This window comes from Rhynchophorus ferrugineus, unplaced genomic scaffold (genome assembly GCF_030347505.1).
Source record: "Rhynchophorus ferrugineus isolate W39M unplaced genomic scaffold, kcgeb_rfMv2 rfM7, whole genome shotgun sequence".
Taxonomy (NCBI): Eukaryota; Metazoa; Arthropoda; class Insecta; order Coleoptera; family Curculionidae; genus Rhynchophorus; species Rhynchophorus ferrugineus.
The window spans coordinates 18,965,232-18,989,914 of NW_027472586.1; the positions used below are offsets into that span (position 1 = coordinate 18,965,232).

At 33.6% G+C, this 24,683-nt stretch overlaps 2 long non-coding RNA genes and 1 other non-coding gene across 3 annotated transcripts in view; 1 reads left to right on the plus strand and 2 right to left on the minus strand.

Annotated features, from left to right (window-relative positions):
• LOC143199680 (uncharacterized) overlaps positions 1–24,473 on the plus strand; it is a 769,697-nt gene extending 745,224 nt beyond the window's left edge. The window contains exon 3 of the long non-coding RNA XR_013006521.1: positions 24,241–24,473. This is a non-coding gene — a long non-coding RNA (uncharacterized LOC143199680). The remainder of the gene's footprint in view (positions 1–24,240) is intronic.
• LOC143199745 (uncharacterized) lies at positions 412–1,027 on the minus strand. Its single transcript, XR_013006532.1, has 3 exons — positions 906–1,027; positions 611–771; positions 412–551 (listed from the first exon to the last, which is right to left on the minus strand). It is a non-coding gene; the product is annotated as an uncharacterized LOC143199745 (long non-coding RNA).
• On the minus strand, positions 10,693–10,800 carry LOC143200392 (U6 spliceosomal RNA). The gene has a single exon (XR_013006719.1). It is a non-coding gene; the product is annotated as a U6 spliceosomal RNA (small nuclear RNA).
• Positions 24,474–24,683: the final 210 nt, after the last annotated feature.

Consider the following 24,683-nt stretch of genomic DNA (forward strand, 5'->3'; position numbering starts at 1 on the left):
TAGGTTATTTCAGTGGTCCACGTTACTTCCGTTGCTCGCACTTCCATTGTAGTTTTTTTATCATTTATTACAACAAGAATGCAAAGTGGGATTTCCTTTTTGGTAAGTAATAGAAAATGTTAGTATTTTAGTGAGATTAGATAATTATTTTTTGGGAACATTTTTTTTTGAGCTCTGCAATATTGTAGCACTTACGCACCAGCCGCCACCACATGTATAGTCTATTCAAAACAGTAGTGACACGGGAGACCTGTCAATGCTATTGCAGTAACTCAGAGATTAAGTAAATTTTGACTCTGACATATAACAAAATTTTAATACAAATAAAATAATGAAATAAAATTGTTATGTACTATAATTTATTTTAACATTATAGTACATCTAATGCATATATTATCGAATAATTTAAACTACAGTTAATTTTACAGCCACGATAATGTAAAGGTTGGAGTTGTTATATTATATATACATTGATCTTTTTTCCACATTAGTATAGGTAGGGTTCTAGGCGCGTTCTTTAAGTAGTGGTATCTGCCGAAGGCCTAATCCACCTAATTAACAATTACATATCTGAGTAATGTATTTTACTTTCATTAGAGAGTATATTCACCTTTTACGCTTAGTTTTTGTTTCTTTCGATGCAATGTATCCTTGTACAGTCATTATGATATTAGTATATTTCTCTTTAGTTTGTCCTGTTACTACCTGTATACATATTTCTTGATAAAACTACATTTAATCACTGCATTCTCGTTAATGCATTTGCAATATCTGCAAAACAGTTAGTTATTTCTCTACTCATACATGTTAACCAAACGTTCATATATATTCTGAACAATAACACATATGCTTCACACTCTATAATACAATTTGCTACAATTAAAGTACATTAATTGTATACTGACCTTTAGTTGTTTCTTCTTTCATCATCCTGTCTTGGTAATTATCAGCATTGAAGAGTAAGACAATATTCATTAAGTTTTATTCATTCACTGTCACTTTTAGAAACACTAATCAAGTTAAAAACTAAGCTGCTTATTTCCAATCTATTGCTCAAGATTCTACCATTTGTCAATTTTTTCTTCAATGTGTCTGATGGAGCTCAGACAAACCGAAGGTCTTATTTTCGACAATGCCTTTTTCCACAAATCCAGACAGTTCTGGTTTGAACATTCTTCTGGACCTGAATGGTTATTGCAATACCCCATATCAACTCAATTGGATTAAATATGCAGTGATAGGGAGGAAGGCATAATACTCTGTGGCCCTAAAGTTCAGTAATCTGATCTACCATGCATCTTTTCTCAGATTTATTTCTAAAAAAGGAAACTACATAAAATGCAATTGAATATTTCATGTATATTTACCGAGAAACAATTTGAAATAGTTCATTCTTTAACATGCTTTTCTCGAAACTTATTTTATGTAATTTAAGTCATTCCTTAATTGCAGCCTTTGTTGATGCACTTGTTGGGATTTCCCCACCAGTGTACTATATATAAGGTAGATATGGTGCATTGTACATAACAATAAGTGATGGTTCCTTTAAGTTCTTTAAAAGCTGATTTTCAAACTACTGCAAAAACAATTTATGGCTCATTTTTCCATGGTAGTCACCCTTGAACTTAGAGGAACTTATTATGACTAACAAATCCTAATCCATAGTTATTCCAACGTTTACCTTTTTCCATCAACTTTTGTTGTCTTTACACTATATTTATTATCATTTTGCCACGAGCGACCCAATGTATAATTCTGAAATATTTATGTCCCATTCAAATATATAAATTGATGTAATTCTTTTTTGATTCTTTTATGTTATTAAAAATTGTATTCTTTTAAAAGCAATCTCTGGAAGTTATTAATTATATTATACCCTTCGTGGGTTATCTTTATACCAGTGATATCCTATGTTATCAAACAGTTTATGAAGGGACGTTCTACATCCCTCAAATAGTTGTGTATGTTTTGGCTTTTTATGGATAACATACTTTCCAGACTAACAATTTTCTCAGAAACAACTACTTACTGTTTTTTTTACATTTCCTATATTTGATCTCTAATACAGCTAACAACAAGCTAATCTTGATTCGTCACCTATTTTGCATAAATACGGTTTCTTTTTGGTGAATTTAAAGTTATGTTGTTTTTTTATTTTTTGATATATTTTAGTGACCGTACCCGTACTAATATTCAATGCAGTTGCGACGCGCAAAAAGTTTTTCAATAAAACCATCGGCGATTTACAATTAATTGAAACAAAGCGTTAAAACAAAGTTGCCGGTTTATAACCCGTAATTATAATATTTTGAAGAATATTGCAGACGTTTAACAAACGGACAAATTTTGCAGGCTCTTTCGGTTGCATGTTCGAACTTTTCTAACAGCATTCTATCTCTTTTTAAATAGAATAAAATGAGAAGAATAATATGGTCTGACTGTAAAATGAGTTTATAACTTTAGACAGACTCATATTGACAATACTGTTTTGAATTTACTACTGTATATCTGGTAGAATATGTCGAAATGCTATTGTCAATAAAGGAACAAACTGAGCAAAGAACTTGATCTGAAATAGTCACTTAACGAGCATAACACTCATTGTCACATTGCTCACGCGACTCAGAATGTCATGGTCGATGCGGTATGCCTGAGTAAATAGCTAGTTCACAACACTGGACCTGGAATACTTAACTGAGAGATGGCGTAAGGTTGTAGAAAACAATGGACAATATTTCCAAGGTCGTTGTTCTTTTCGCAACATAACGAAGACATTTGTTTGATTCAACTTAATACGTATTGTATGGCGAGATCTGAATTATAAGATAGTTTTTCGTTGAATTTACTGGACTAATATCCGCAAACACCAATCCAAACTAAAAATCGACGGTTGAAAAATAAATTTAAAAAAAACGAGTAAAAAATAAAAAACGCTCCGAACGAATATAAAAATAAAAAACTGCGCCTAATTTCGATATGCATCATTTTTATATAAAAATGTCTGCAACGAAAAATAAATATTCATCTGTAAATAATGTATATATGGGGTCCGGCGACGTCATAACTACATATAACAATAAATCTGTACACATTAAAAATTAAAAAAAGGGAAAAAACCAATCGGTATTAACCAATAGTCGGCCCCCTGTCGCCACCCCTTTCTCCCCCGCGCCCCGACGGTTCGGTTCGGTCGATGCTGCATTGGGTGGCTTACGCGGGGGGTGCGACGAGGGGCTATTGGCGATAGCGAAAAAAGCCGAAAGGGTGGCGGGTGCTCGTTTTTTTCGGTACGATCATAGTCAGTTACCTTTTGTCATTATTTTTTTCTTTGCACTGTTCACAAGTGGTAATATATTATTCATGCTATGTTGAACTTTTTTTATAATATGGTAATGTATTTGGTCGTATCTTTATGAATTCGTCTATATTTTTAATTAATTATTTTATTATTTACATTCTCGTAAATAGTAATATCTTTTTGTAATAATACGTTGCTAAATTTGTTCAACTATCGTCGGTAGATATTTGTAGTAACAGTTTCATTCGGTTTCAGCATCTCGTAACACACTATGCCTTGTAGATATCCCTATATGCATAGCAATGCCCACATATGTAATATGCAATTGTCGAAAGTTTGAATCTCGCCTGCCTGGCAGATATGAATAAGACCGGATGGCTTCTAGAATGGCCTCTAACTTAGTCACTCGTCTCAGTGCTGTCTTAGTCGATGCGATTGTTTGTCCAAACACTCACTACTATTTGGTGGACGGAATTCACATGAGAACTGAAAACATTGGTTGAATAAAAACTTGTTTATTGCGATTTAAATTGATACATGTGGTCGACGGGAGATTGGACAGGATATTAGGTTAAGGTAAAGGAAGTACGGTAAAGCTGGGGAAGTGGTACTGTTACAAGGGGGTAGAGAAAAGAAAAGAGAGCGAGACGTCGTCGTGGTGGTCTTTTATAGCCGGGAACCGCATGGTACCAATCCACCAGCGTTGCCAAATTTTGAACTTGCTGTAGGTGAATGCGTGGTGGCCTAAAGGGTCGTAGCGGTTGCTACAATAGTAACAATAGTATGAATATTTCTTTTTATATTTGTAAGACACCTCATGGTACATCAACAGTGAGGTATCCAACAATTCAGGTATCTGCTTTGCAAAAAAAGACGGAAGTTGTTTTATGCAGGATACGTTACTCCTCAGTCATCACCGGATTTGGAGCATGCGCATATTGAGCTCCATTTAATTTTAAAACAGAGAATACTTCGAGTTTGGCGTATGTGTATATACAGCTTTATTTACTTTCATTTTTTATCATGATTATTAGATTATAAAAACATCATATTACACATCATTAGTTTAGTTTTTATAAATAAATATACACAAATTTGATAAATAATTGATTTAATGTTGAAACTATATATAAGGAGGGAAATAAACATTAAACATTTTTTTAAATAACACAATTTCATAACACAAATTATTGTATAAAATGAAATAATAATAATAATTTTTATATGCCTTTCTAAATAGAAAATTTATAAAAACACCATATTTAAATTAATTTACATATTTGAAAAAGATCTCCAAGAACCATATAAATAAACATTACCGTAAAAAAAAACAAAATCGTTTAGATCAAACCCAGCCAATGTAGTTAAAACCAAATGAAAAAAAACACCACTATATATGAAAGCAGTGAAATTCTCCTAGAAATCTCCAAATATAATCAACTACGATCTCTACTATTATTGATCTGCAGATCTCATTAATGAATTACGAAGTACTGCTAGGTCGAGGTTGCGAAAGTGCAGGGTTACTGGATGAAGATACAATACAAACTCAAAAAAATTGGCAGAAAAGTTGAATGTGAGCCGAGTCATAATTTGTGAATGATTACAAGCGATGGGAAAGATCCAAAAGACTGAAGGATATATGTCAAATGAATTGGATACATGAATTGGATGCAATTAGAAAATCGAAAAATCGTTATAAAAGTTAGGAAAGGATGTCATCTGCATCAAATAGTAATGGGTGATAAAAAATGACGACTTCGGTCCATCGACTGTAAGGCCAAATGGCTTTGTTGGCAAGAATACGCTTTGTGTCTGATGGGACCAAGCTGGTGTCGTATATTATGAATTGAAGAAGAAATTAAAGTTTGGAGAAGGAGTTAATAGCTGTTGAGAACGAATGATGCCCCATTAGTAAAACCAGTCAAAAAATGTTGAAATCACTTGGATGGGAAGTTTAATCGTACTCGCGATATTATCTAGACCTGGCCCCATCCGACTACCACCTTTTCGAATTGATGGGGCATATGTTATGATTTCGAAGAAATTTAAAATGGCACAATGGTTTAGATCAAAGGAAAAACTGTTTTTTTATGGAAAGGCCATAAGTAATCCATAAATCCAGTGAGAGGTGTATAATGTATACAGCCAAATGGTAAATACTTACAGACATTGTATAACCCGTTCAGACATCAACGTCAACTCACGTCATTTATATTTATGATATGAAAACGTCGCATCAATTGAACTAAAACACTATAGTTCATTTTAGCTTTGGCATATAACAAAATTCTAATCTAAATAAAATAATGAAACAAAAATAATGTTATGATATACAATTTATTTTAAAATTATAGTAACATATAATGTATATATTATCGAAGGACGTAAACTATGGTTTATTATACAGTCATAATAGTTTATAACTTAGGGTTGTGTTTCATTATATTTACATTGAAGTTTTTTCCACACCACCCATGAGGTAGTGTTCTTGATGCGTTTGTATGTACTGATATATCCTGGGATTTATGTGTTTTACTTTCATCAGAGAGCATATTTACCTTTTCACGTTTAGTTCTTATTTCCTTCGTTGCAGTGTTTCCTTATCAAATCGTTTTGATATCGTTGTATTTCTCCTTAGATTATTCTTTTACTACTTGCGTACATTTTTATTGATAAAATTAGATTTACTCACTGCATGATCCCTAATGTATTAGCTTTAGCTGGAAAATAGTCAGAATTCCTCTAAGTATCTGAAATGTTATACATATATGTATACATAATTACCATGTATTTTTTTGTGCGGGTCTATTTTTAGAAAAGAAAATTACTTCAAAAACAATGAAACATTAATTTATGTATTGCAAGCCATTACTTAATTACTGCTTTTGTTGATACACTTGTTGGGATCTTTTCCACGACGGTTCCTTTTCAGTGAATCTAATATCATATTGTTTTTTAATTTTTAAGATATTTTAGTCACAGTGCAACTGCAACACGCTAAAAATCTTTGAAATAAAAACCGCAGCAACTTAATGTCTAACAGTAGCAATATTTACCTCTATAGTGCATTTTACTGGCAAGAGGGGGTCTCCATTATTTCATTCGCGTTCAAAGCAACTGATTAGAGGCGTAATCAGTTTTTGGCTCTGCCTATCTAATGGCTTCGGAAGTTTCAAATCAGAGTAATAATAAGCAGAGATTTTTATCACAAAAAGCAAAGCGTCAAAACAACGTTTGCCGACTTATAACCTGTAATCAGTAATGTTTCGAATTTTGTAAGTTGATTCGGTTACATATTGACATGTATCAGACAGTATTGTATCTCTTTTTAACTGGTACCCCTTGAGGCTGATGGGCCTTTAATAAATAAATCTAATCTAATCTTTTTAACTGGAATGAAATGAGATGGAAAATATTGTCTGATCTTAAAGCGAATTTACCAATTTACAAATGACGATAGGTAATACATTAAACATCTTGATGAGTTCACTGTTATTTTGAATAGACTATAAATAACACATTTTTTTTAGAAAAAAAAAGGAAGAACCGACACATCTGTTATACATTTTGAGTGTTATTATGACCTCATTCAGCAGATGTTCTGTATGTTCTGATGTTGTAAAATGAACTTTAGCTTTTTCGCTTCTGTAACCAGAGTTTGCATTCTGGACTGTTTAGTAATTGGACTATTGCTTAACGTGGACATCGAGCAATGGCCATCGGTTTTGATTAGTATGATTTTCCTGATGCGGTAAAATATCGTTTTCTACTTAGTTTTCCCATAAATGACAAAATTTCCCATTTCATTGTCATAATCTATGAATGATATAAATAAAAAACTATTTTGGCATTCTAAAGCAATTTCTTTATTTATTAAGTTATTTATTGGCAAGCCAACTGTAATTACCACTGCAACCGACTGAGAAATAAAGCTATAACTAGTTTAACATATGCATTGTCTTGAATATAGAGATTTCAACAAAATTATTAAAAACAAACGAATAATGAAATAGCCTATTATAAGCAATAGTATCACGCGAGAGAAAGTGATAATACACATTTTCTGGATTTCAAATCAGCGATGAACCGATAATAAATCTTCCGAAAGATTTGGAAATATCAAAACGCGAGCGCTGACGTTAATGTACGTTGAAAACGAATTCCTATTGTTATAAATATATATAATTTGTGTGCGCTTTTGATATTTTGCATTATAAACCACTTGTAATCAACCTGTTGATTGTTTTTTGGCTATTTCGCTCGCATTTTGCTATTATTAATACCGGGTCGTTTGCGATATAACAAACACTCAAGGGATGTCCGATGACTTCTCCACGTTACGAAATTAAATAAATAGGGTTGCGGGAATTGAACGGGTACATTTTGTTGTTATGTAAATTTGGTTCGGCCGTCCAAAAATGAAATAATAACACCCCGAAAGCCGTTTTAATTTCAAAATCATTTTTAGCGTCTCTTGTAAAATAATACGGAGCAATGTTTGTCGATTTACACGGGATCAAATTCAGGAAATAGTTTTTCATGTTTATACGTTAAATAATTTACTTTTAATTTTTTCTTTTCTTTGTAGTAGGTTTCTGAAAAAAAGTATGTATGAAACGGACTTTCCAAAATGGTTTCGAAGAGTAACAAGTGGTACGATCCTTAAGAAATACATCAAGAAAACTTCCAAAGAGATATTTTACTTTTAATGTAATATTTTACTTCTTTTAAATGTATCTTATTATAGAAATGAATATATTTGCAGCTTAGACAATTAAAATGTGCCTACATTTTTACTATAAATATACATATACTGGAGGTTTTGGATGTGTAAATGAGTATTCCTTAGATTTTAACAAACTTAAACTTTGATGGGTATATATGTTATATGGTTATACTTACTTAAAACTCTTTGTTCACTTGGGTTATCCCTGCTTCAGTCTCTATGTTAAGTTCTGTATTTACGTGTTAAAGATGGTGTCGATGAAACTATTTATGAGTTTCAAATTAACTTAGTAGCTCGTTAGCACTTTGTTTTGAAAGCGTCGAATTATTTTCACATTACTTTTGTTGGTATAACTCCAGAATTTAAAGCCACAGGTTGGCCATGTTTAAGAATTTGTCAATATATCAACTCTTATTATCAGTTGAAAGATTGGGGTATCTAGTGAGTGGTCCATACATTTTCATATTATTATTATTTTTATTAATTTATGACCCTATAGTTTCTTTATATAAATGACTCACAATGTAGGTATAGTTACATATATACGAATTGTAACATATATAAAAAATAACATATATATGATAGTGTATATTAGGAAAGTGTTTTATTAAGAAATAAAACTATGTAGGCAATGTAGATTAACAGTAGGGGTTATATTCCCTACTAGTGTAGAGATCGGTGCCCTTCAGAAATGACGTCAGACTATCCAAATTTCTCAGGCTAAGGCAAGTCTCCAAGTTGTCGCTGTTTATCTTAAAACTCAATGCTTGATTTGTTTATTTCGTACATTCAATCAAAATTTATTTTACTGTAATTGTTTCCTCACAATACCAGTCGCTTAGTGTAGTATCATGTATCATCATAAAGTAATAGAGATTTAACTTTATAGGAAACTTTGGCGAAATGTTTCGCGACATCCAACATGTAGATGTAGCTACTTTTAACATATTACTTGTTTTATTCGCTATGCTAGCCGCGACGGGATCTCATTGGTTTATTTCGTTCTATGGTTTATTTATTTTTTTGTACGCTATTTTCAATGTACCTTATATCTTCTCTATATAGTGTGGTTAGCTTTTTATAACATTTATTCATTAAATTATTATTTTATTTTATTAGTATATATAAGTCGGTATTTGAAATACATTCACGTTCTAGGAAATGTTGTGTGCCCGGATGCACAGATAGTGAGGAAATGCATCATCGTCTTCCGTTAAAAAAGTATCTGTCAATCTTTGAGAAATGAATAGAAAACATTGGAAATCCTAAACTGGTTGGGTTAAACATGAAACAGATTTATGATCATTACCGCGTGTATCATAGACATTTTTGTGATACATTTAAACTTTCTTTTAAGTACTTATGAAAAATTTAGTGAGGATGAAAATAATATCACGAGCCCAGGATATTTACAAATGAAAGTGGATCAAAATCAAAATGATATAGAAGGGAAATTGAAGGAGTCAGTCACATTTCTGTTCGTAATTGTTACTATTAATTTATAAAGTGTGTTACTATATTTGTAGTGCCTATTTCCATCGTTCCAGACCGTCAACCAGGATGTTCGAAGCAAGTGTCAACGGCATTTGAACAAACTCCAGAAGATAGTGGTAAAGTTTGTATTAATTTGGCCAGTATCCCCCTTTCTGCCCATTCTTACCGTTAATTACTTGATTCTATAACTTCAGTTCCAGATGTTCCTATAAGAGCAACGAAGTGTTACGTTGTGCCGTAGTGTACATCTCAGGTTATTTAGTAAAACTTAAAAAAAAGAAATTAAGTATGATTTTTGTATACATAAAATTATGAATAAATCAGTAGACCCACAATTGAATTGATAGCGTAAATGATCAAGGGTAGTGAAAACCATCATAGAAAGTACCATCATCACGGAGAAAGGCAATAATTTTTCTGGTAAAATTATGAATAAATCAGTAGATCCATAAATTGAGATTGATTTTATAGAGGCAAGACGATATCTTGTGCCCCAGACTCCAACAAAATTGTTTTATTTTGCTGTTATTAGGTTTTTGAGCTATGTCTTGTATTTTATTCAGCGATGTTGCCACGTCGTTAATATAACTAATTTTTGTCAAATGTTAAAAAAAAAAGTAAATTTAAAAGCCTTCGATTGTAAATTCCGTAATGATCTTTCAGATAAAATATTAAAAGTATTAACAAGGTGTGCTTTATACTTTTGAGTAAAACAGGTGAATGGAATGCTAAGAGGGAAAGACTCAAAGTTTGCTTTCAGTATAAGAAATCAAAAAGACAGAACTCTGATAGATCCTATTATATATTTATATTTATTGTTATAGATTATATTTATATTTATTTACTTTTACATATATTTATATTTAATTGAATTTTCTTTAATAATAAATTTATTTCAGAAATTTTTTTAAATTTAAATTTGGTTAATTAAATTGGTTTTATTGGTTTGATTAATTTAATTGCTCAATTAAACATGACGTCAAGGTTGTCACGTGCCAAACATTATTAATGAACCAATCAACTGTCTTCACGGTAAAATATTTTTCTTACAGGTGACTATAATGGAGATTTAAATTGACCAATCAAATTACTTGAATGGCCCATTATGGCGCCCTCTGTATTGTGGGCAAAGCAAAACTTTGCACCAAAGTCCCCTATTGAGTTGCATCTCTATTACTCAATGTCTATCATTTCATATTACGATCATCCTTGCATAGGGGCCATCTTAATATTCTCTGTACCTTTCCAATTTTACTATCGAAACTGCTGAAGCGAGTACAATACATTTTCTTCTATTTAGTATTCAGCTTCTTCCTATTAATTTTGATATGGATTTCGCTTTAGTGGATTGTGAGATCTAGGGAATGGCCCAAATTTTTAGTCAAGTTGGCGTAAATTAAATAAGCTGTGTGTTTGGTATTATCTGGTTTGAATTGATTTAATGATGTTGAACTATATTTTAATTTATGATTTCCGGCTAGTTTCATTTTATCTAGTTTATAATCTTCGTTTATATATCTTATAAGTTTCGTTTGATTCTCAACTTCTCCGTGCGATAGTGCAACTACGACTCAATCGCATGAAATTTAAAAAGTAGCACACAATCAATCACGACTTGCTGAATCCAAAGCATTCGAAGAAATTTCGAATGATAAATAAATGTCAGACACTAGAACAACTAAATGAGACATATATTGAGCCAATAGTAGAGTACCAGCTGGATATAAAGCATAGCTCTGGATATCCATCGAATGTCTTTAGATTGTATAATAATGAAAACGAACAAAATTCGTCGAGCTAGAGAAATACCTCAAAATAAATAGAGATATTAGACAAAATTTAAAAATTTAAAAAGAAGCATAGTGAAACGTTTTGAAAATTGGTAGGGGTTAAAAAGCAGATATAACTTCCGTAAAGTCGCAAGATGAGTATTTCGAACGGTGGATGGAGTTCTTCATGTAACTCTGCAATCATAATTCAACAGAGAGTTTAGCAGTTTCGTCAGTAATTGACATTCCAGGAACCTCATTTCCTGATGACGAGACAACAATCGACAAATTACAAACAGAGATAAAATCGTTAAGGTATAATAAGGCCGCTGAAGTCGATAAAGCGATAGCGTAAATGATCAAGGGTAGTGAAAACCATCATAGACAGTACCATCATCATGGAGAAAGGCAATAATTTTTCTGGTATATAGTAATATGTCATAGTAAAAACTATCGAGGAATTAGTCTTCTGTCAATTGTTATAAAATTATTTATGAAAATCATTCAAATGAGGTTTGCGGTTGTGTAGATGAAACTTTCGAGATCAGTTTATGAAGGCGCACTTCAAATGCACAAACCATGTGATTGACGATTTTATTACATTTTAGTTCTGCTTTTGACTGGTACTCTTTAGAATCTAAAGGATGGTCAATTTAGATGCGTGGGTGTACGGAATAATTTATTAAATTCATTAAAATCTTAGCAGATGATCGCCGAACTTTGTTGAGGCTTCCAGCATTTCTCTCGATATAGTTTAAATTGCAGAGCCATATAGCTTGAGAGTTAGAAAAGAAATGACTAAACGTTTGAAAACTGACGGATCATTTTGCTATTGTAAATATCAACGGCATCTAGTTAGAGAAAGAACAGAAGTTTAAGTACTAGTAAAGGAATGAGTAATATAAGAGATGAAAGTATCTATGAAGTACCTACGACTCACCTTTAATAAGATGATTCTTTTTATCTAAGATGATGGTTGTGGAAGAGAGGAAAAATTACAAAAAGGATTATTTCCAATTCTTCTGAATGGCGATATTCAGCGCCGTTGACGGACAAATTCAGAGACGTAGTTTGCAATAGCTTAGAGATTTCTATGACGAATATGACCTTTTGGATGGAACCAGCAACGAGCAATAAACAAAGAGTTCCAAATACATAGACCTAAGCATTAATGATGATGTAAGGAATACAACATTGTTCAAATGTCAGTTGCGGCTTTTTACAATGGCTCGGATTCAAGATATCTAATATTCAATGATTATTCCGCATAGATCTGACTGAATTTGAGCTATGGCTGCTGGTTATGTTAATAAGGTAATCCCTGAATTGCTTTTTTGATATTGTAGAAATTAGTTTAAGTGTCTAATGTATTTATGTGTTTGGAGTTTATTTATGTCCAGTTTATTTCTCATACTGACAACAAATATATTCGAAAGACATATGCATTAGTTCGGTACATTTAGATAAGCTAATTTTAAAGATATCGATTTTCAAAAAGTACGTAAAAAATTTGGTGCAAACCAACCGTATTTGGGATCGGACAAGACACTCGAGATAAAAAGAGTGCAGACGTCAAGTGCCAGACGGAATACGTTAACATTTGAAAGACCCCCGATGGCGTAAATAAGCAGATACACATGAAGAACCGTATAGACCTTGAGTTCTATAGGAAAGGTGAATTTCAAGGTATTTATGAGATTATAGCTTTGTTGAGATACGGAAATTACCATTGGATAAGTTTTCCCTCCTTAGAAATAATTATTAATTAGGTTGTGAGAAGAAGAGTTAAGCTAGGCTACATTCTCAGTACAGTATACCTAAGGGAGAAGCAATGGGACGTAAAATGTCAAGTAACCGTCTCATTAGACATGAGTCTTCACATGAGTATTTACACGAGTCCTCATGTGTTATTAAATATATTAAGATACCTTGTAAGATAGATTGTCGCTAATAACCAGTTTATTTTACACGTCTATTCTTTGCAATTTAAATGTTGTTATTAATAAAGTAGTTTTATCTTATAGTCAATTTTTCTCTTGAAGGAGAAAAAAAACCCAAGATTCCACAGAAGATTGCATGATGTTGGTGCAAAATTTACGTAATCTCTAAAATTGCTCATTCCAATGTACACCTTGACGTCTGCTGCATAGCAGTATTCTTATGTTATCATATATTAGCTTATATATTGTTCATTGCGAGCAGAAGGAAATTGATTATCATCGTTTTATAGCGCTTGTCGTTGACAGTGATTGAGTTTTATGTCCAAAATATGCACAAAATAATAACAATTGTTTATTTAAAATTCAGTGAGACGTCGTTGAAGTAATATTACGGTACTTCTTTATCGACATTCTTAGGAAATGAACATTGCTGAACACGAATGCTGTACTAAGTATGACACTCTTAAAATATCCAACAACGCCTTTTAATCGCTGCCGGGCAATTCGAATTAAATTAAAAGATTTTGCAATGGACACCCTGTAGGTATGTTAACTTTGTTAACTATAACGCAGAAACTATAACGAGATTATTTGTTTTATTTTACTGTCTTCGATTTAATGTAAATTTAGTACAGATAACTATCCGTTTCGATGTCATAAACTGGTGAAATTACAACTTAACCATGATTATGATTTGCGGTTGATTCACTAAGAGAAAACCTTCATTTGCCTGGCATTTAAATCACTGCGTAATTCCAGCTATGTCCTGCTTAATTCGCCAATCGAATCGACCTTACCATCAGTCAACGGCAGATCTCATAAACATCCAAGATGGCATATAAATCGCATTGTTGCCGGTTACTGTTTGAGACACGGCTACGACAGCTCGAAACTGATCATTAATAAATAATACATTCCGAGTTTAGCATCGGTTGAATACACAAATATTGAAATAATGTTGGTATGGGACGGTAAAAAGGCATGGGTCAGTTAATGGTGTAGTTCTTGTTTTCTCTGATAAAAAATGTAATTTTGAACGGTTCTTCAAAAAATAAGTTAAGTAATATTTGTTTCTGTGTCTACAGTAAGGTTAATTTTAAATCAGGCTCAAGTTCATTTTAATTCCAAAGTTTTTGGACCTGTTGAGATGGAAACGCTAAATTTAAGTATTAACGATACTGTTTTTCTATTAAATGTATATCTCTACACTACACTACACAAGATCAAATGGTTTGTTTCTTTAGAATCTGTGTCCTGCTCTGGCGTTATTCTAGAGTTGTGTTACTTCGATATTGACATGAGAAAAGAATCTGTCTTTGAATCCGTGAACTGCACATGCACAAATTTTCTGTCGTTAAATTTTACTTTCTAAGTTTGGGTCCAATTATTCATATCATCACTTGCCCGTTGTAATTGTTGTAATTTTCGTGTTGTTTCTTCGATATTGTCTTCCACAGCATGAATCAGCAAATGTAGTCATCGTGATAATTTCCATTTTTTTAGTGGTATATCTCATGTGTAGAGTAGGTAAAGAATAGGTCCCAATACATTTCCTTGTGATACACCTGCTTCAGTTTTTTTATTGAAGAGTAGGTTTGGTTTCACCATGTCATACCTTATCTAAGGCTTGTGCCACATTTAAGAATATAGCTGAATATATTTTTTTACCTTTATAGGCATGATGATGAGCGATTGACTGAACGCCGCTTATTTCAAAAGAGAGAAAACGATAAAATTTTCAGAAAATGGTGTAAGTGAAAATAAAATGTAATTATAAAATAAGTGAAACATTGTGGATTTTATTGAAGAGTACTTTCGATCATTGAGTCACTCACCATCGTTCAATTCAAACGTACCACCATCGACTACCCAGTACCTTCAGTTAAGACTGCGTCGCTCCATTTTATCTGTTTTTATTTTCTTAATATTTTATAACTTGTAAAACGCTAAGGAACGTTAAATGATTAATGGAGCTGGAAAGGAATTGGGTATCATGAACTTGTCCAAACCATTAAGTGGATTTTGCACTGACAATAAGTAAGGGGTGCAAGGGATCTTTCTGCAAAGCGATAGTCAAAAGTCAACCTAAGTAGCGCGCGGTGCACCCTGCGCGGATTTACGTTATGCTCTAACTTTGTCAACGAGGCTCTGGCGACCGACTAAAGGCGGGATAACCCGTTAGAACGGCTATCAGGCCTATATTCCTGGTACTGCAGAGCAGGAAGGGTTCTACCGTCAATTAAGGGGAACAGTCATTTTGGAAAGAGGTTTTTATTTAATAGTGGACAAAAAATAGAGGACATAAATAATAAAATGTAGTAATAGAATTAGTGAAATAAATTTTAGAGTAGAAATGGCCTGAAGAAGTCGAGGGATGGGATAAGGGCACCTGCTACATGCAATTGCACGTCAAGAACAAACTTCAGGTCCCAGTAATCTGGAGAACAAGCATAGGGGCATAGCCGTTAGGACAGAAAACGGCAATAACCGAGCGGCGATCATTGCAAGTAGCAGATGACGAGGAATACCTTGTTGACAGTCAAGGTCGTTTAAAGAGAATTGGGGAACGTCCTTAGGGACGTTCCCCTTTTTTCGTTGGAAGGATTAAGCGAGGAATAGGAGACGATGGAGAGAACATTTGGATGGCAGCACTCAAATTCTGAGAGGGAGACACTCAGCTGGAAGCATCACTTAGCACATCTGCTAGGAAAATGAGTCGCAATACAGGTGGGTACGACCAACAGGGAGCTTTTCTGGTCTTGTAAATGTGGTAAAGGTTAAGGGAAAAGGTAAGCTAAGGCGAGCGCGATCTATATCAACGTGCTCCGCTTCGCTAATGGCTCTGAGGAGATGGTTGAATGGAGAATGGCTGAGTGGAGGCAGTATATTGTTCTTGCAATACCGGAGGGTTCTCGTGGAATTAGCGAAGCTAAGTGTTGGTTTGAAAGCCCAGTCTAAAGCCGAAAGGCAATAGGCATATGGCTTATAAATTGTCAATAAGTAATGGGCAAATTATCTATTCATTTATCTATTCATTTATCTATTCATTTATCTATTCATTTATCTATTCATTTATATAGTCATTTATCTATTCAGTTATCTATTCATTTATTTCAAATCAATCAATTTCAAATTATCAATTTATTCTGAACAGTCTATGCTATTTATTTATTTAATTATTATAACTCATAATCTATATATCAAATATAATATAAATCAAAGATAATAGTTTATGTTTGCAACTATAAATATAAATTGTAGCTATCTTATAAACCAGAGGCTAATGCCAAAGTGGCCAAGTTTCTGATGTGTAGTTATGATCTATGGATAATTTGAACCATACATAAACGCCACCGAAGGTGGTTTCTGCTGACTTTTGATGGCAGCGGGTGGCTTTTGGCTTTCTCCCGTGTACGCATTGTACGTCCATCATAGCTGGAGCTGGAGAAGTGAGTGCACTAGTAACAGTACTGTTCATTTATTTATTTGTTTATTTATTTTGAGAATTTAGCTTAATCCTAGCGAGGCCTATTAACCTTAGTAACAGTAGATTTCGCGTTACTTCACTTGATCTCATTGCACGACATTATTGTTAGTGTTCGGATATAAGCTGGTACGTCGCCTGCTACTTTTGCTTCGTACCGTGTGCACATGTCATACTTTATCCAAGCACAGTTTATCATTGCTATCAGATATCGCTATTGTCTTTCATCACTATTCTCTAATGACACGTTTAGGCATTGTTATCACTATCGGCATTGAAAATTCAACAGAGCTACGTACACATTTAATTACCAGTCAAAATTAATTATCTGTTTCATCACCATGGTTAATCAACCTGGCCAATAATTCCTTCAATATGTTGATTTAAGGTTCTTATCTTACTCTTATTCTCGAAAATTGGTTGCTCAGGTACATTTTTTTAAATCTATTTCAAAACCGTCGCACGACTATTTCTTCAATAGACATTTTCCTGTTTAATTTTAGTTTAATTAATTTATTGTTGTTTGTAAGTAGTTTATATTGATGTTTGTTTTATTGTGTATATATATTTTTTTAAACTAAAATAAACAAATATCCTTTTAAAATAATTAATTTTTTTATTTACCACACATAATAAAATTCGTTATATAATATTAACATTGAGTATTATGAAAAGTGGAAATACTAATAGAGGTGATAAAAAGAAGAAGAAGTCGAGGGGGAGGTTTTGGGGGACTGCATGCTGCATGCGATCGCCGATGGGGAAGCAAACACGAGGACCCAGTATTTAGGATAACCTCCAAAGCTTAAATCTTAGCTTAGCTCCAAAGAAGGAAAAGCCTGTCCGATTGTGAAAATCATTTGGTACATTTTTTCAGTCAGAAATCTCCATTTCTTTTTTTTTAAATATCGATGAATAATTACTATTTTATCAGGAAAGTTGTAAAAGGTCATCGATCAACAGGGATTAGAGTTGGTGTTAACTAGTTATTGACCTATTGTTGAAGATTATCCACGTCTTCATCCGTTCGTACCAATGCTCTCGCACTACGAATCGCGTCCCTGCCCTCGTGTCCGCATCCCCCGGCAGAAAAAAAACGATGATGCAACAACACCTCATCGGCGGCGATCGGGACGAAAAATTTCCAAATCCGATATCGCGGCCGTTTTCTATACACCCGTCCCTTTTCAATCGCTAATCCCGAATCCGCGTGTGCACCGGGTGCCTTATTGATTCACCGACGCGCCTTGCTGGTTGTTTTGGGGACGCATAGCGGCCTCCCTGCCCCCCGTAGCCGTTCCCCACGCGAAAAAACCGTGTTTTTTTGTCGGCCGCGGCCCATTCGAACCAGCGCTGCCGATGCCGACGGATAAGTCGAAAATCGGGATGCAGTTTTTTTCCAACGTTCGGCGTTGTTCGTGCACCAATTGGAGGGAAAGCGGAGCGGTCGCCGGGGAGGGGGGGTCGCGGAGAGAGATTGGGAACCGGTGAGGCGGGGGTAAACGTCAAGGTAGGCAGGTTCTTCCCGAGTGAAGTGATGGCTTTGATAATCATCAAGAGAGAACGGGCATATGCTCTCGAAAAAAATATATGTATACTCTTTTAATAAATCTTATATTCTAAAATCTTAGTTATTATAATACGTTCATTAAAGGAAAGATATAAATATAATAGAAATAATATATAACAGGTCAATTGAAAAGTGCCCAGCCTGACACATAGATGGCGCTACTAGAATTAAATCCATATGTTTTTTAGTTAGCCCTAATCCTCAAAAGATGCGTTTACAACTTTGACAGCTGTCGGATCATTAGTTTGTAAATTATAGCATTTCTTTTGTTATTGTGAAAAAAATTGATAAAAAAGAATTTCACGTGTTGATAAAAAATTACTTTTTGAAGGGAAAAAATACAGTTAAAGCAAAAACATGGCTTGATGCCGACTTTCCGGACACTGCCCCAGGAAATCAACCATAAAGGGTTGGTTAGCATACCAATACGTTTAGACGTGGTGAAATGAACAGCGAAGACGGTGAACCCAGTGGACGCCCAATAGAGGTTGCTACCGACGAAAATATTTAAAAAATCTACAAAATGATTTTGAATGCCCGTAAATTGAAATTGAATGAAGCAGTAGACACTCTAAAGATAATAACTGAACGTGTACATCATATCATTCACGAATATTTGGGTATGAGAAAGCTCTGTGAAAATTGGGTGCCGCGCGAGCTCACTTTTGACCAAAAACAACGACGAGTTGATGATTCGGAGCTTGAAGGGAATTATGTTGAATAAAAAAATAATTTTGCCAAAAAATCTGTTTTACTATGGTAGGCAGTGGACTTTTCAATTGACCTATTAAGTTTTATAATTTCTTTTCTTGGTAGTTTTTGAAGCAATTGTTCTCTTATTGAGTCATTGCCAGGTGATTCATTTGGATTAATATCAACTTTGATAACTTCTTTCGGCTTAACTAATTGAGTCTCCGAATTTTTATATTCTATATTCCTCAAATTATATTATATCTCAATCCATATTGAAAACAAATTCAACAAGTTCAAGCATAAGTTCATCATTAAGTTCAAGCCCATGTTGATCAAAATCCAGCATAGCATGAGCTGGCCAGTGGCCCAATTTTTGTTTTGTTTTTGCAGGACTTAAACTCGCACAGTATTTAATTTTTATGAAGTTAGAAGACGAATTTTTCAAAATACTTTCTACGTATTTTTTCAATTTGTAAAGAGGGAATGTTTCTGATTGAAAAAGGTATTGATGTTCATTAGCAGCGAAATTACATAAGACAGGAATTCTAAATATACGCCAGAATTGGTTCACTGTTTTGATATTCTGACCCGGATTATCGATATTACATTTACGAGGAGACGTTCTTGAATATTCTTGCATCCCAGTGGACATGAAATTTCCCATATATTAGGGAATTCCCCACAAGTTGGTAACGCTGTTTATAATCCTTGGCCTTATGGATTTTTTAACATTATATTTACATCCTTTATATAATCCATGATAAATGACTTTTCTAGATCTATTTATTATATTTCTTTTTTGTGACACATTATGTATATAGGTATAAAGAGTAACTGTCAGTAACTACTCCTGTGTAATTTTCTTACAACATCAGCATAGTGAGTGTTCAAACTAAATTCAATAAAGTAAAATCCTACTTCTAATGAAAATTTTTTGAATTCAGTGCCATCTATCGGAAAAACACATAAACTTTTACACAGCAACAATACTTATAATTTGACTATTTTAAGTACATACATTCTATATTTGTTAATAAGAATATGTTAATAAATTTATGCTTTAAATAATAGTGAGTGTAGTCACAAACCATTAATAACCGTTCATGGAGCGGCAGAAATATCATATAAACTATTTTAAGCATACGAATTTACAATTTAAAAAATGTAATAAAATCCGAACATATTGCGTGTCTTACAGCACAATAGAATGCAAAATAGCGCCTCCGAAAATAAACTTTAATTGTTCTATTTTCATTTTTCTATTCATAACTTAACTGTTTCTGTGCCGATCATGGATGTTAATTAATGATATTTCAGCCAGTTGTGTATTTTATTTTAGGACATATCCTATATACGGCATTGATTTTTATGTTTTATAATGTAATTATAAAATTTATGATAAACCCTTGTTTCCTAAATTATATCACCGTCACGAATTTTTATTTGACCTATGATTAGAGCTTTTATTAGATGTACAAATAACTGTTTTACAATAAACAAAAGCCACCATTAGCTAAGTAATGCATAACGTGCTTGCATGTAGTTTGATCAGATATGCAAAGTATTAATGTAAATAACTGTTTTGACAGTTATCTATATAAAATAACAGTTTTAAATTTAATATTAGGTTACTCAGTGTATAGAGAGGTTAGTCATACAACGCTGAAAATTTTTAGGAACACTTTTAGGAACTTATGATGATAATTGTCTGCCATATCCATTTAGATTTTATTTATGGTGGTCATTTTGATATTAGTGACAAAAACGACCTGGAGAATCAATAAAGCTCTAGGTCAATAATTGCAAGACTTACCGAACGAAAAATCTTTATATGCGATGGGATAAATCAAAGATGTGGGAAAATAGATACAATAGGAATTAACTTAATTAACTGCATAACATAGGAATTAACTGTTATGTTGAACCATGTCACTAACAGCGATTTCGTTACTTGTACAAAAAAGTTTCCTGTAATATATTCTGACTAGCGTCAAAATACAAAAAATCAGGATTTTCAGAGGTACATTGAAGCGCGTTTGGTTGATTCTCGGGTTAGACGCTGTATGAATTGAGTGTCTGTCAGTTGATGACATTTTCCTGAAGGAAGAGTAGTGTAATTGAAGGAAAGTTCCTTGTAGTTAGAAAAGCCTCAGCAGTCAGCCTCTTCCTTTTCTTATGCGGACTGGTAACAACGCTTGTCCACAGGGTTCCTTTTATATAGGGGCATTTTCACGGTGGGACATTTTAGTGGTTTAGGATTTATATTAGGTTTGGTTTAGGTTTAAATAAGATGTTGTATAGGATACTAGCGACCAGCCCCGGCTTCGCACGGGTGCAATGCTGATACTAAATTAAATACACTACAGAAAAAATATGAACGTTGTATATAAAAATATAGCGGCCCGCTCCGACTTTGCACGGGCATACAATATATATGCCTATGTCACTCAATGAAAACATGATTAAAATCGATCCAGTATTTTTGGTTCATTCATTACTGCCTTTGGCCTGCACGCATTAAATTTGGAGTAAAACAATTCCTCTTCCCCTATACTTACTATGAAGATTTCCTGCTATCTTTGGAATATCTAAATTCATACAATTTTTATTACATTACACATTTTTAAACGCAAATTTTAAATTTGTAATATCTCCGAAAATATTTGTTTAATTTACATGCTGTAAGGAACCATATTGATCTATATTAATTGCACACTGTATTTAAGGTACTTAATTCGATAAGGATTAATGCCGTATTGCTTAAAATAGCTTCGTAAATAAGCCATTTTCTTACGTAAAAAGTAAACAATAAAAATGGTTAATGTGGGTTATCCCTAAAAGATAAACATATACCATCGCAGACTTTTTTTGTAGACCTTTTTATGGTGTACAATACTGTAGTACATTAATTTGATCTAACTCGTAGGGTTAGGCAGCGTTTTTGCTAATTGCTAAATAAGCCTAAAAAAATAGGTTAATTTACGACATCACGTTAGAAACCTCTAAAATTAGCAATGTTGCCTTAGTATATTATGCATGTATTATACATATGAACCTTCCTCTTGAATCACTCTATCTATTGAAAAAAACCGCATCAAAATCCGTTGCGTAGTTTTAAAGATTTAAGCGCACATAGGGATATAGGGACAGAAAAGGCGACTTTGTTTTATACTATGTAGTGATGATATATAAGGACATTTTTACGATAGATTATTATACTAGCTAGTTAGTAGATAAGAGACCGAAAAGATAAGTATCAGCTATATACTATTATTTTTACGGTCTATCTATATCGGTCTAAACGTTGATTTTTTAGAAGTTCTATTGTGAACGCGATATTTTTTGAATAGGATATTACTTATTAGTTTATGTTATTGTGATACTATAAGCTCTCTTTTATCTACTTATTTAGATTATGCTGTATCCCATTCGTGGTTTGAGATATTAACCGTTCGTGTGACCTGAAGACTGTTCGACAAATATCAGGTTACTCTATGGTGGAAGGGCGATAAATTGAACGACTTATTATTGAAGAAAGACCAGCAATATCGAGTAACAGACCCAAAGACAACCACTAGCATAATAACGCTCTGTCACACATTGCAAGTATTGTGATGCATATATACTTACCAGAAATGTCGCTTCCAGATTATAATTTACCATGGACAATAATATTAAAATTTTTATTAATGTGTACTGTATTAGTTTTTTTAAAGTTTATTGCAACGTTTATAAAGTGAAAATTTGATCACCATACATACAAAAAATATTATTATGTTATTTCTATAAAAGTGAAGAAAGTTAAAATACATTGATAAAAATCTTTGATGATAGCACAAGCATACACGGTTTTGAACCTAAGCAATCAAAACATTTTATAATCTAAATTTTCGAGCTGAATCCAAATCAGCAGCCGGTTTTTAAAAATTTGTTCTCAAAATCTTCAATAAATTCATTACTTTATATTTTTTTGGCCATTAACGGTAATTTATTGTATAAAACATTATAAATCAGAAATGAACAGAGGCTTAGCCTAGTGTTTTCTTGCTTGGAATCTGTTTCAAGCATTAGGGTCCATCATGCCTTCGTCCGAAAATCCTAGGTATTGCCTTTCGATTTTCACTATATTTTGGAGTAGCCGTTCTACTTGCGCGTCTCTCGTGCCATCCAAGTATTGTAGGAAAACCTCAGGATGTGATTGCCGAAAATGTATTTTGAGAGATGTTCGAGCTCCAATCTTGTATTAATTTTGCAACAAATCGTCGATTACGTGCTTATCCGATTATTTGTGGTTATCGAGAAAGTTGTAAACAATATTTAACAAATGATACCCATTATCCAGCAGAACTAGTTAAATAAAAAATAAAACCCAGAAGAAGGTGGCAACAAACAAGGGATTTAACCGATAAAACAATATATAATAATAAACTTCAAAGGCTTAGGCGAGAAATCAACAAAAAATAAAGGAAGATTCAATAAACACCTATATTCAAGGACTATCAGCATATGATGAGGCCTATCACTCACTTTGGAGAGCATTAAAAAAGACTAAGTGGCATATAATGTCTATACCACCTATGAGAATCAACAACGGACCATTGGCAAGAGACAAAAAGCAAAGCTCTTTGCTGAACATCTAGCTGAAGTCTATATTCTCAATCGTGAACAGATAAACCACATAGCAAGTAGTGATAACCTAAAATCACAAATTATGACACCAGTAACTCCAAGACAACTAACTAATGAGATAAGAATAAACTTGAACCTCAAAAAGTTACCAGAACTTAATTTAATCGCTGGGGATATCCTAAAACAACTGGCTGGAAAAGCCATAGCAAAGCTTACTAATATTTTTAACGCAGCTTGCAGACTAAAATATATGCCTGCATATTGGAAGGTGACGGAAATAGATACAACCAAAGGCTGGTGAAAAATCTAATAATGTCACATCGTATAAACATATTTCTTTATTAACAATTGTGTCGAATAATATATAGTCCAATAATAAAAAACCAATCTAGTTCCGGACTGACAGTTAGGACTCCCACAAAAACTTTCAACAATCGACCATGTCCATAGAGTGGATGTCACTGAGCATTCTTTGGAAGAAAAATAAATATGCTTTGCAGTTTACTAGGCTTAGCACAAGCCTTCGATAAAGTATGGCACCAGCGCTTGATATATAAATTAAATAACATGCTGCAAAAGCGATATACTAACAACATATATATCCCATAGACTCTTCAGAATTGAACAAGAATAGGTATGTGGCGACCGCCACGACCCTTTAGGCCACCACCAATTCACCATCAACAACTACAAAGGTTGGCAACGCCGGTGGATTGGTACCATGCAGTTCCAGGGTATAAAAGACCATCAGGACGACGTCTCGCTCTCTTTTCTTATCACCGTCCCCCTGTAACAGTACCACTTCCACAGCGCTACCGTACTTCCTTCACCTTAACCTAATATCCTGTCAATTCTCCCATCGACCACATGTATCACTCGTAAGTTAGAATAAACAACTTTGATTCAATCAGTGTTTTTAGTTCCCGTGCAAATTCCTTCCAAAGATAGTAGTGAGTGTTCTGATAGATAACCGCCGCGGCAGCCACACATTTCGACCGACTGACCGACCCGACGAACATTCCTACAGGTATAATATGAAAAGAAACGAAATACAAGCAGGAGTGCCTCAGGGCAGCG